Raw genomic sequence first — 12,301 nt, forward strand, 5'->3', positions numbered from 1 at the left:
TCAAAGTATGAGTAAAAAGGATTAGTGAAAATGCCAGAAGAGTATTTGAGAGCATATGCTTTTTTCTCTCCATTAAATGAGGAACATCTCTCACCACTGAAATTCCTCTGCATTTTGTTAGTCACACACACAGGATTTAACTTTTAAAATACTTCTGGTCTAGGGTGGCTCAGTGGTTGAGCATCTACCTTCAGCTCAGGGCATGATCCTGGGGTCCTGGGATAGAGTTCCACATTGGGATCCCCTGCAGAGAGCCTGCCTCTCCCTCTGCCTATGTCTCTGCCTCTCTCTGTGTCTCTCATGAATAAATAAAATCTTTAAAAATAATAATAAAATGAAATACATATGCTCAGAGAAATAAGTCTATACAATCTCACTCATATGTGGAATTTAAGAAACAAAACAGGGAGAGAGGGAAAAATAGAACAAGATGAAATCACAGAGGGAGACAAACCATAAGAGACTCTTAACTCTAGGAAACAAACTGAGGGTCCCTGGAGGGGCAGGTGGGTAACTGGGTGATGGGCATTAAGGAGGGCACGTGATGGAATGAGCACTGGGTGTTATATGCAATGATGAATCACTGAACTCTACCTCTGAAACTAATAATGCACTCTATGTTAATTAATTGAATTTAAATAAAAGAAAAGAAAATTTAGAAAAATAAAATAAAACACATGTGTTAAGGAACTGACTCTAGAGATTGTTCCCAGGAGGGAAGCTGTTTGATTAAAAGATATTTCCACTATATACATTTTGGTACTACATGAATTTTACACCACATGCGTGTATTTCCATACAAACAAAAAGTAAATCCAGCAAAACCTTGGCTCAATTTAATGAGTAACCAAGGTAATAGAGAAACCCACTGCATATATTCTGTATGACTATCATCTTCCCCATATTTAGTTCCCCAATATTTCTTACATTATAGTAAAATTCATTCAAACAGTTAACAAAAGATCGAAAAAGGGGTGGGGGAAGAAAGGAGGATAGATAGGGAGGAAAGGAAAGGAACATGGGCAGGTATAATAAAATTTGTGATTTGTGCTGAGTCAACTTCACTTTCAAGGCAGGCAGACAGGTGCAGGGGCCAGAAGTCACACTGAAGAGCTAGATAAATATCTGGATCAAAAGGTACATAACAGAACATGAAGAAAGACATCAAGTCAAGGGCAAATTATCAATTGATAACATTTTTAAGTACTTTATTGAGGGGTTTTCCATATCACAATAACTTAAGAGAAAAGGAAGAAGAAAAGCAAGGCAAGCTGTCACCTACTGGTCTATATCCACCAGCGACACATACATTAGATGATAGATACATAGATAGATGATGGATAAGTAAAATACATTTATTTTGAATCTTTACATATTACATATATTTTGGTAAGCCTTGGTTACAAAGTAGAAATACAGAAAAATTTGTCATCGCAATATGCAGTGGCAAGCCGACTTTCCCAGTGCAAGTTCAGGCTTTGTCCAGAAGAGGGAGATGTGAAACTATAAATTGCATCATGGTTTGTCTAACTTTTTGCTCCTGATCTTTCCAGACTGAGCAGCCAGAGGGAAGTCCGGGATTGGGGCAGGGGAGCTGTCAGCGTCTGGATAGGTAAGCCTGTGTCTCCCGCGCTGCCGCTCTGGGATCTCAGAACAGAGCACCCGGGCATGACATTCTCTGTCAGGTTCCTGTCCTTTACAACCTGGGAATCAAGATGACATGCTTACCGTTAGTTTTCATTCTTTTCACACAAACTGGTTAGAATACATAATGTGTTCACTGTTTAATGAAAAATGGGTTTACATTATTGACGTTTATGCAATCAGAAATAGGAAAGCAGGAAATTTCTGTGAAAAGAACAGTGTTCAAGTTTCCAGAATTTTGATAGTTTTTCATTCTTCTTATTGTAAAAAGACAAACGTGATTACTTATATTTTATTAAATGTAATACAGTGAGTAGTTCCTCATGTACACTTCACTTGAAGTTACTTGAATAAATAAACCCCACTTAAATAACCACCAAGGCCTAGAGGGGCTCAATTATATTTTCACATGGGAAGTGGAGTCAGTCTCCTAACTTGTTTCATGTGATCCAGACAATTCAAGGAAGAGGAAAGACAAATGGCCAATAAACATATGTAAACATATTCATCCTTGCTAGGGAAATGCAAACTGAAATAAAAAGGAGATACCATTGTAGGCTCATCATATTGGCGAAAATTTAAAAGTCACATTTGAATATGGAGGAAAATGGACACCTTCATGCACTGCTGGAAGAATTTAAATTGCTATAGCCACACTGGAGAGCAGTTTAACACATATACTAAAGTTAATGATGCATATACCCTGCAATCGGCCGGTTTCACTCCCCTTAAGTTGAAAACCTGGCTGCACATTTGACTCATTATCCCAGTGGGTTATCAGCCCACCACCCTATGAGAAACTCTTGCACATGTGCACAAGGAAACAAATTCAAAAATTTTCACAGCAACCCTATTTATTGCAGCCAAAAATTGGAAACAACATGAATGTTCATCAAACAGATGAATAGTGAAATAAAATACATGGTAAAATCATTCAGTAGAAAACTAAAGAAACTACGGGGTGGGGGAGCCTGGGTGGCTGCGTCTGATAAGCATCTAACTCTAGATTTCAGCTCAGGTCACGATCTGAGTCAGGAGATGGAGCCCTGAGTCGGGCTCTGCCCTGAACATAGAGCCTGCTTAAGATTCTCCCCTCTCTCTCTCCCTGTACCCACCTCCCCACCCCACTTGCACTCTCTCTCAAAAAAAAAGAAACTGCAAAGTACAGATGCATGTAGAAACATAATTGAATCACCCAAATATAATTTTGAGTGGCAATACTCAACACATGCAGTGCAATTGCACACGGCAGTTAAAATGAATGACTTAAGCCTATATGTCAATCTTATATTTGTCTTCCGTGACTGATATAAAAAATTGCTAAAGACCGAATAGCTTAAAATAACACAAATATATTATCTTACATTTCTGGAGATGAGAAGTCTGAAATGGGACTCATTAGTCTAAAATCAAGGTGTCAGGAGGGCTGGGTTCCTTTCTGAAGGCTGAATGGGAAAATCTGTTTCCTGTGTTGATTTTGCTTATTCTCTATGCTTTCTGTACACTTGGAAGAGTTCATCATTTAAGATAAAATGATTCTGGGGGCGCCTACCATTCTACCTATCTATCATTCAGTAGAGCATTTGACTCTTATCTCAGAGTTGTGAGTTCAAGCCCCATGTTAGGTATAGAGATTACTTAAAAAAAAAAAAAAACAACGAAATGAAATAAAAATAGAATGCTTACATGCATCCCCATGACACTGTCTCAGTCGAATACTCATGCAAACTGACTAATCCTGTGGAAATTTTATTTATCATTTGTTCTTTTTTTTTTCTTTTTTTTTTTAAGTAGGCTCTAACACAGGGATCGAACTTACCACCCTGAGATCAAGACCCTCCAGCCAAAGGTGCACTGCTCTCATTCCAGAATCTGGTGCATCACTAGGGTACTGGTCACCATGCAAAAACCTCTGGCCAAATGGGGCCACTGGAAGCACAGGTGCCCCAGCTGAGGAAGTAGATGATTCTAAAGACTGGGGAGCAGCTGACACATTCTTAAACGTGCTACTGATCATAAAATTATCTTACAATTCCTAAAGAATTCAAAGAAAACCCCATTTCATTCCCTTACACCTGTTTTTGTGAAACAGTTTTCTCAGCCTTTCCATTTATCATAAACAAAAGAAAAATGGAAAGAGAATTCATTCAACCTCCTGTCTTATTTTAGAAGTAAAAACCATCCAAAGAAATATGAACTAATTAGGAAATTAAAGCTCCATCCATTTCCCTAAAAGATGCTTCTCCAATAAAATTTTACCTTTTATGTTTAATAATTATTTTGTGAGATTTGTAACATATTGTCTCATTGATTGTGTAATACTACTGATTTTAATAATAACTCAAGACAATATTTTTTAACACTGCAGAGTCCTGTAGTCAAAAGAAAGAAAAGAAATTTTAATGAATTAAAACTTATTTTACATATATTTTTATCATGTGGATTTATGACAAAAAAAGGCTCAAGACAAGCAAACATTTCCAAACATAAAATATAATCTGTTAAGATAAAATTCTATGGGGAAAGTAGAATGGAAAGATGGATTCAAAGAGCTAAAAGAACAGTGTAAAATTCCTGTCTGTTGAAAAGAGCTAATCCAAGGATTTTTTTTTTTTTTTAAATTTATTTACGATAGTCACACACAGAGAGAGAGAGAGAGAGGCAGAGACATAGGCAGAGGGAGAAGCAGGCTCCATGCACCGGGAGCCCGACGTGGGACTCGATCCCGGGTCTCCAGGATTGCGCCCTGAGCCAAAGGCAGGCGCGCCAAACCGCTGCGCCACCCAGGGATCCCCCCAAGGATTTTTTTTTATAAAGGTGAGTTACCAAATCACTATGGTAGTTAGATTCCATTGGATACATTTTATTTTTTTCAGAGTAGAGTTGACATACAATGTTGTATTAGTTTCAGGTGTACAACGTGGAGATTCAACCCATTGGGTATATTTTAAAATAGGAAACGACAGTTAATGTTAATATACCAATACTTAAAATATGATCCAATTTATCCTTTGAACTGTTTACAAATAGGATAAAACATTCCAGATATCAATCCAAAAATGTTCAGAGGAGTAGAGAGTTTTACAAGATTACTTTAGGGGGCACAGAAGCAGAAAAATTCTCAAGACAGCTACTCTAGGGTGGAATTGCTGGATCTTAATGTATTGAAGGTATTAATCTTTATGGGATAAAGTCAAGTTATTTCACAGGATGATTGTACCAATTTACACTCTCTCCAGAAATCCATTTTCTTTGCTAATAGGTCACTTGAATTTGCTAATGAGTTAGCTGAATTTCCCAGGAGTAGGAAAACATTTCTTTTTGCCAACTCTTCAGTGTTCATGGAGCTCTGCTCCTTGGTTAATGCCAAAGGCAAGAGCTTCATCAATTTTGACCTTCATGTATTCACCAAGTGTTTTTGCAACCTCCTAGCTTTGGTTTACACCGTTCCCTCCCCTGGGATGCCCTCTCCATCCACCTGCCACCAGTCTATCACCTATGCTTCTGGTCTGATCTTAAGTGTCATTTCTTTGGAAAGTCTTTCCACAACCATGCTCCTTAAAGTTTCCTAATTCTCCACCACAGAACCCTGTAGAGTTTATACAAGTTAGGAATGATATATTTGCTTCTTTGCTCATATGTTATCTATCTCTTGCACTGGATTGTAAGCCCCTTGAAAGCAAGAACTGTATCTGTTTTATTCACCTACCTATGCCCTATCATTTAGTATAGCTCCTGATACATAGCAAAATCTCCATAAATATCTACTAAATAAACAAATGAACGAAATTTTTTCAGACTGAAGCAGACATCATCCCTAATCCAGTCATTGGTGGCTTTGAGCAGGATGTGGCAGGTGTTTCCACGAATAAAAAGGTTATTCAGGTCTTTATGCTTCATTTCCATTTTGACCTGCTAAAAAGAATTCTAAAACCCTCTTCATATTACCATGCCTCCTCCTTTTTATTTTTTTCCTCCTCCTTTTTAAATTCCTTTTCTCCCCTCCCTGCTCTTTAAAGTCTCTTCCTTTTTCTTTCTTTCTTTCTTTTTTTTTTTTAGCTCCCTCTGTACTGTCTTCAATTCTAAGAAGATGGATAAATTTGGTAATTTTGCAAATGAAACAAGAACATTTCTCTTTGATTTTCCCCCCAATCTCCAGCTCCAAGTTTACAGGCAAACTTGGAATGTCAGGGATTGCACATGCAATTAATAGTGATGGAGTTCAAGATGTGATACTCCAAAATAAGGCATCTTGGCATACTAAATATTTTAAGCTAAGGGAAGTTGAGACATGGCAGGTGCTGGACAGATTCTCTGATCTTGCCCTAAAGAAGACCATTAGACTTTCATAGGAGAGATGCCCTCCCCGTAACAAGATCCTTACACCCAAAGATTGAGAGAAATCTGAAGGAACAGGCCTCACAAAGTGCCCCCCCCCAGTTTATTACACTTAGCTCATATCCTTTTGCCTATCACATTTCCCCCACTGCTTTGCAATCTTTATCAAACCTAGCATAAAAATGCCCAGATCTTGGGATCCCTGGGTGGTTCAATCAGTTAAAGGCCGATTCTTGATCTCAGCTCAGGTCATGATCTCAGGGTTGTGAGCTCAAACCCCATATCAAACCCACATTGGGCTCTGCACTCAATGGAGAGTCTGCTTGAGATTCTCTCTCTCCCTCTGCTCCTCCCCCTGCTCTCTCTCTCTCTCTCTCTCTCTCTTTAAAACAAATAAATATACCTTTTAAAAAAAATGCCCAGGTCTTATTTTCCTTATGAAGGCTTCCATGTCACATGAAACTTACTTTAAGCAGATTTGTAGGCTTTTCTTTTAATAATCTGTCTTTTTGTACAGAGCTCTAGCCAGGAATCAAAAAGGGGTGGAAAGAAGAGATTTTTTTTCCCTCCCCTTCAATAGTTAAGATAAAGTCATCAAATCCTCAGGTACGAGACAATACTTCCCCATCTGTAATACAAGTTTCTTAAGTGTGCACTGTCATTCTAAGCCCGCATTTTACTTAATTAATTTATTTTTAAAAGGTTTTCTTTTTAAGTAATCTCTATACCCAACATGGGGTTTGAACCCACAACCTGAGATCAAGAGTCATGGTCTCTACTGACTGAGCCAGCCAGATATCCCGCTAAGGCCACATTCAAAAAAATCATTTGTGAGAGTGAAAGAACACAATTTTAAGTCTGTCTAAATCTAGTTTCCAATTGTATTTATACTTATCCCTGAACTTCTCCTTTATATTGATGTGATTCTGTATATTCGAAGACGAATTTAGTGTTGATGATAACAATGACAACTCTACAAAGAGTTTCATGTTCATTATCTCATTTAATTTGATTAATATTAGACAGATGACTTCTAGGCAGGCCCTGGTAAGTCCTTGCAGGAAGAGAAGCTGGCAGGCAGCCCTGGTGGCTCAGCGGTTTAGCGCCGCCTTCAGCCCAGGGCGTGATCCCGGAGACCCGGGATCAAGTCCCACATCGGGCTCCCTGCATGGAGCCTGCTTCTCTCTCGCCTATGTCTCTGTCTCTGTCTCTCTCTCTGGGTCTCTCATGAATAAATAAAATCTTAAAAAAAAAAAAAAAGGGAAGAGAAGCTGGCAGCAGCCTGCCCTGGTACTGAGAGCATATCTTTCCACAGGGCTCTGGTCCTGCTGTCACCACCCAGCACCCACCGAGTCTATCCACAGCTTCTCTCACAGGCCAAGGGCCGCACCCCAGATCTGGCCTGGCCTGGAAGGGTAAGTTTGCTCTCTTGCTTGAACTGGGACATCCATCTTCTCCTGTCCTCAGACATCAGTGGTCCTGGTTCTCAGGCCTTTGGGTTTGGACCGGAACTTCCCCTTGGCTGTCCTGGGTCCCCGCCTTGCAGATAGCAAGTTGTAGGACTTGTAGCCGCCATAACTGCACGCGCCTTTCCCTCATAATGGATCTTTTTTTTTTTTTTTTAAGTTTTTATTTATTTATTTGAGAGAGCCAGCATGAGTGGGGGGAGGGATGGCGGGAGAGGGAGAAGCAGGCTTCCCTCTGAGCAGGGAGCCCAGTGTGAGACTCCATCCCAGGACTCTGGGATCATGACCCAAGCCAAAGGCAGCCGCTTAACCACTGACTGAGCCCCCCAGATGCCCCAATCTTTGTCTGTGTTTATGCCCTATTGCTTCTGTGTCTCTGGAGAACCCTAAGACAAGGACCATGTATTTCAGAATCTGCCAGATTTAGGTGTGCTTTCCCACACAGATCCGGACTTTATTTTGATTTTTTTTAAATTATAATTAGATAGGAATTAAGGGACACAAAAAGGCAGATACGAGCCAGAAGGTTTCACCGTCTCTTTATTTCTTGAAATAAGAGCACCAAGAACCCTGGGTATAACCTGCTCTCCTGCTCTCTGCTGGCAGGGATCCGTATGGTCTAGGGTTCAGAACTGGCTCTGCTGCTATGGTCTCTGGGGACAGAGGAGAGAGGGGCTCTCCTCATCTGCCCCTGAGCCACTATATGCACAAGCGGGAGGTCACTCAAAAGAAGCCAAAGTGTTTTTGATGTGGAAGGGGCTAGGAGATGTCCTGACCTCTTCTCTGCTTTCTTCAGAGACTGTGGGCTGAATGGTGGTATCTATAACAATTCCCTCATCTCACAGGGAGCACTGAGAGAGGGGTTATTTCCCCATATTCTATAATAATGGCATTAAAAATATCTGGTTTTTTTTATTTTAAAGCTTATTTAAGTAATCTTTATACCCAACCTTGAACTCAAACTCACAACCCCAAGATCAAGAGTTGCATGGTCTTCTGACTGAGCCAGCTGGCTGCCCCAAGACAAGTTCTCAAATAAAAAAGGGGGGATGGGGAACAATTGTTAGTAGGGAATCGGCAAAGTATTGCATATGCTATTCCACTGCCACAAATACATGGTCAACAGCATGGTGGTTAAGTATTAGACTCTGGAGCTGGACTGCCTTGGTTCTGATTCCAGCTTTGCTACTTTCTGGCTATACATCCTTGAGAAAGAATCGTCACCCTCTATGTCTTAATATTCTCACTATAAAACAGGGATGATAATGACAGCACCAAACTCACAGGGCTGTGATGAGGATTAAATTAGCTAATGCACTACAGTGCTTGGAGCTGCACCCATGCACGTCTAAATGAGTGTTCCTTGTTGTTGTTGTTATTTAAAGATATTCTTAAGTAACTTCTACACTAAATGTGGGGTTTGAGAGACCCCCGTTGATCGCTTTGTGGGATCAAGAGCCAAGCGTTCCACCGACTAAGCCAGCCAGGCACACCCTCCACCCATTATTATGATTGTTGTTGTTCTGGAGGGAAAAACCCCCACAGATCCTTGTGGAGAGTGTTAGTTAAGAATAATAAACAGACAGTAGTCATGGTTTTCTTATTCCAAACTGGATGTCAGGTCCTGTCAAAGAGATTGAGTAATGTAGGAATCCCAAGAACCAAGGAAAGGCCAATAAAGGAGGCTTTTTGGCCAAAGAGCTTCTCAGGGGGCCCTCCAATCATACCACTTGCTCTGCCTTCTTGTACCCCACTGTGATCTCTGGCACTACTCCACAGCTTAAGGCTGTGCTCATAATAGGTAAACAGATGGATCTGGAAACCCCATTTCCAGCTAGATAGCCTTTAGATAGCCTGCCCTGGGTTTGTGCTGGAACCATGTGACTGGAACTTTCAGGAAACCAGCAATTCCAGTTTACATTTGGTGAGTGTATGCCGAGCTCGGGTGGACAGCCGAAGGGCCTGATGCCCCATCCCGTACCTTCACAGGAGACGCTCCCACTGCCCGGACAGGCTGGGGTCCCTGTTGTCAGGCTGCCCTGACCCTTCACACTATGTACAGAGCTCTGAAGTGTATGACGCCATTTCAAATGCATTCTCTCTCTCCCAACAGCTATGAAGTCACATGTTCTTTCCCCATTTCCTAGGCAGGAAAACAACAGGCAAAGAGGTAAAGAGAGCTGGAAGCCAAGCCTAGATTTCTCCTGTAAACCCTGGGCTCCTTCAAATACACCTCAGCTGCTTCAAACTGAACAGATCTGACTCTCTGAGACCTCAGTGAAAAGGTGATCTTCTTTTTATTCTAAGGGTCAGAGCTCTGTCTTTTACTTTCATTCATCATTCTTATTTTGATAATTTAACCTCAAAAATTTAACCTCGAACCTAATCAAAATTAATTAGGCAAGATTCTCAAATATAAGGAGTTCCCTCTGAAAGGCGATACAATTTCCAAATTGTGCAATTTGTCGAAGGACGTCGTCAGTCATTCACGTTTTTCAACAGACATTTATTGAGCATCTACTTTACATCAGGAACAGTGTTCAGGTATGCTCTGGGGACTCACAGGAAAGAGGTGAGATCAGACAAATGAACAAATGAAAACAGTATAGCAAATGCTATGGCCAAAGAAGCACAAGGTGCTAGGGTGCTATGAGTAGGGGGGTAGAGAGGCAAAATTTGTTACCCCAAAATATGTCTCTTTGGCTTAAGGATTATTTTAGGTTGATTACTTTTAAGAAACAGAAGACTCAGGAAGAACCTTTGTTCTTCCCGCTAACTGCCTAAAAGAATTGAGATTGAAGACCTGCTCCAGGAAGGGAGTTATCACCATAGATAACTACAGTATAAAATGAACTAGGTGTTGTAGACACTGCTAAATTCCTGCGGATACTCTGTGGTTTTTTTTTTTGTTTTTTTTTAATCTTCCTGTGAATTGTCTTTTTTTTTTTTTCCCTTTCAGGTCCTGGACCCCCACCTTCTTCTCCTCAGCTCTAAATGGCATATAATCCTCCATGCCTGACTGCCTGTGGGCCTCATAGTCCCAGATGGTAATCCTTTTTCCAAAATCATCTTTTTAGGGGCATCTGGGTGGCTCAGTGGTTGAGCGTCTGCCTTTGGCTCAGGTAGTGATCCCAAGGTCCTGGGATCAAGTCGCCCACCAACTGAGCCAGCCAGGCACATCCTCTACCCGTTATTATTATTGTTATTGTTGTTTTAAAAAAAAAAAAAAAACCACAGCGAGCTCCCCACAGGGAGCCTGCTCCTCTGTCTACCTGTCTCTGCCTCTCTTTCTGTGTCTCTCATGAATAAATAAATAAAATCTTTTTTAAAAATCATCTTAAAAATTATTTTATTTATTTATTAGAGAGAGAGGGAGAGACACGGAGAGAGCACAAGCAGGGGGAAGATCCGAGGGAGAGGGAGAAACAGGCTTCCTGCTGAGCACGTAGCCCTTTGCTAGAATCATGACCTGAGCTGAAAGCAGACACTTAACAGACTGGGCCACCCAGGCGCCCGTCCATCATGTTTAAATAAGATTCTATTTACCAACCTTTGGCTTGTCTGGTTCACTCCTGAAGAGTATTTATGTAGACTGGTTTCTCTGTAAAAGAGGTAACAAAATTAGGCAGTCTTAAAATGTCTGCTGCCAAAGTATAATGGCAAGAATGTTATTCATTTCCTAAAATACAAGCATTAGAGCCACATACACTTCTTGGTATAATAAATCTTTCTGTTAGGGTTTGCTCTACATACTAATCCATCTCTGATTCTGATAACTGAATTGCAGCTGCCATTTCTTGTCTAACTTTGGCTGTTTTCCTCTGAGCGATAATACCATTTTTTTTTTTTTGTATAAGTGATGGGATTTAATACTTTCATCAGGATGGCTCATTGAATATTCATATTCCGCTTATATTGTGCAGCAGCCACATGGGAAGTTGTAGTGGAATTTCAAAGCAGACGATAGTCGCTCCAATGAGAAGACTGTTACGTGTGGGTGTTGGGGAGTTATAAATATGAGATTACACAAAGCAAATTCTATTTTAATAATGATCTATGCAAAATGGAAACAGGTGATTTTGAGCAGATGGTTAAAATCTTTATAAAGCCGTTTTATTCAGAGAAAATTAAAGGTATTTAAAAGCCCTCATTTATTTTAGCTCTAAAGAGTTTTCTTGAAAATCAGAGATGAGTGTTTTTGGCAGAGAGGAGCTAAATTATGCAACTGAACATTTTAGAAGAATCGTGCCTTTTATTGCTCTCTTTTGCTTTTTCTATCCCTGTGACCTTTAGTTTCTTCATCTCTTTCTCTTCTATCTTTCCTCTCCTGCTGTCTCTTTGTAGTATCTTGCATTGACCCTTCCAGGGCCTCATCCAAACTCACCTTCATTGTTACATTCTACTCTCTTCCCTCTCAGGGAAAGTGCATCAGAATGAAATTGGCAGGATCTTTTGACAGCTTGTCTTTACTACTGTGTTGCCAGAAAAGGGAAAAATGGCTATTTATACGGTCCATTTCCACAAGCTGCTGTTAAATTGTGGGCCAAGTTTCCTTTAAAACAATGATTAATATTTCTTGATTGACTACCTGGCAGACTGTACTGGACTCATCCAACCTACGAATGAATGAGATTTCCCTAGATTTGGGCAGGGTTCAGTTGAGCTTTCACTTGGGTATTTGGAAGTGGGTTTTTAATGTTGAATTTTGTTTATGCCAATTGCAGAGCACAGGGCTCATAGTAATACATTGCATCATATAACTGCCATATTTTATGTCAAAATGGTCAGATATTAGCAGTGTCATGTTGTGCAACTTAACAGATACCCAATACATATTTGTTGATTAGAATTGA

At 40.3% G+C, this 12,301-nt stretch overlaps 1 long non-coding RNA gene across 1 annotated transcript; it reads left to right on the forward strand.

Annotated features, from left to right (window-relative positions):
* Window positions 1-4,290: 4,290 nt before the first annotated feature.
* LOC140642129 (uncharacterized) lies at window positions 4,291-10,843 on the forward strand. The gene is made up of 4 exons (XR_012038681.1): window positions 4,291-4,461; window positions 7,298-7,397; window positions 9,596-9,733; window positions 10,408-10,843. It is a non-coding gene; the product is annotated as an uncharacterized lncRNA (long non-coding RNA).
* The last annotated feature ends 1,458 nt before the right edge of the window (window positions 10,844-12,301 follow it).

Source organism: Canis lupus, chromosome 11 (genome assembly GCF_048164855.1).
Source record: "Canis lupus baileyi chromosome 11, mCanLup2.hap1, whole genome shotgun sequence".
In the NCBI taxonomy this organism is placed as follows: Eukaryota; Metazoa; Chordata; class Mammalia; order Carnivora; family Canidae; genus Canis; species Canis lupus.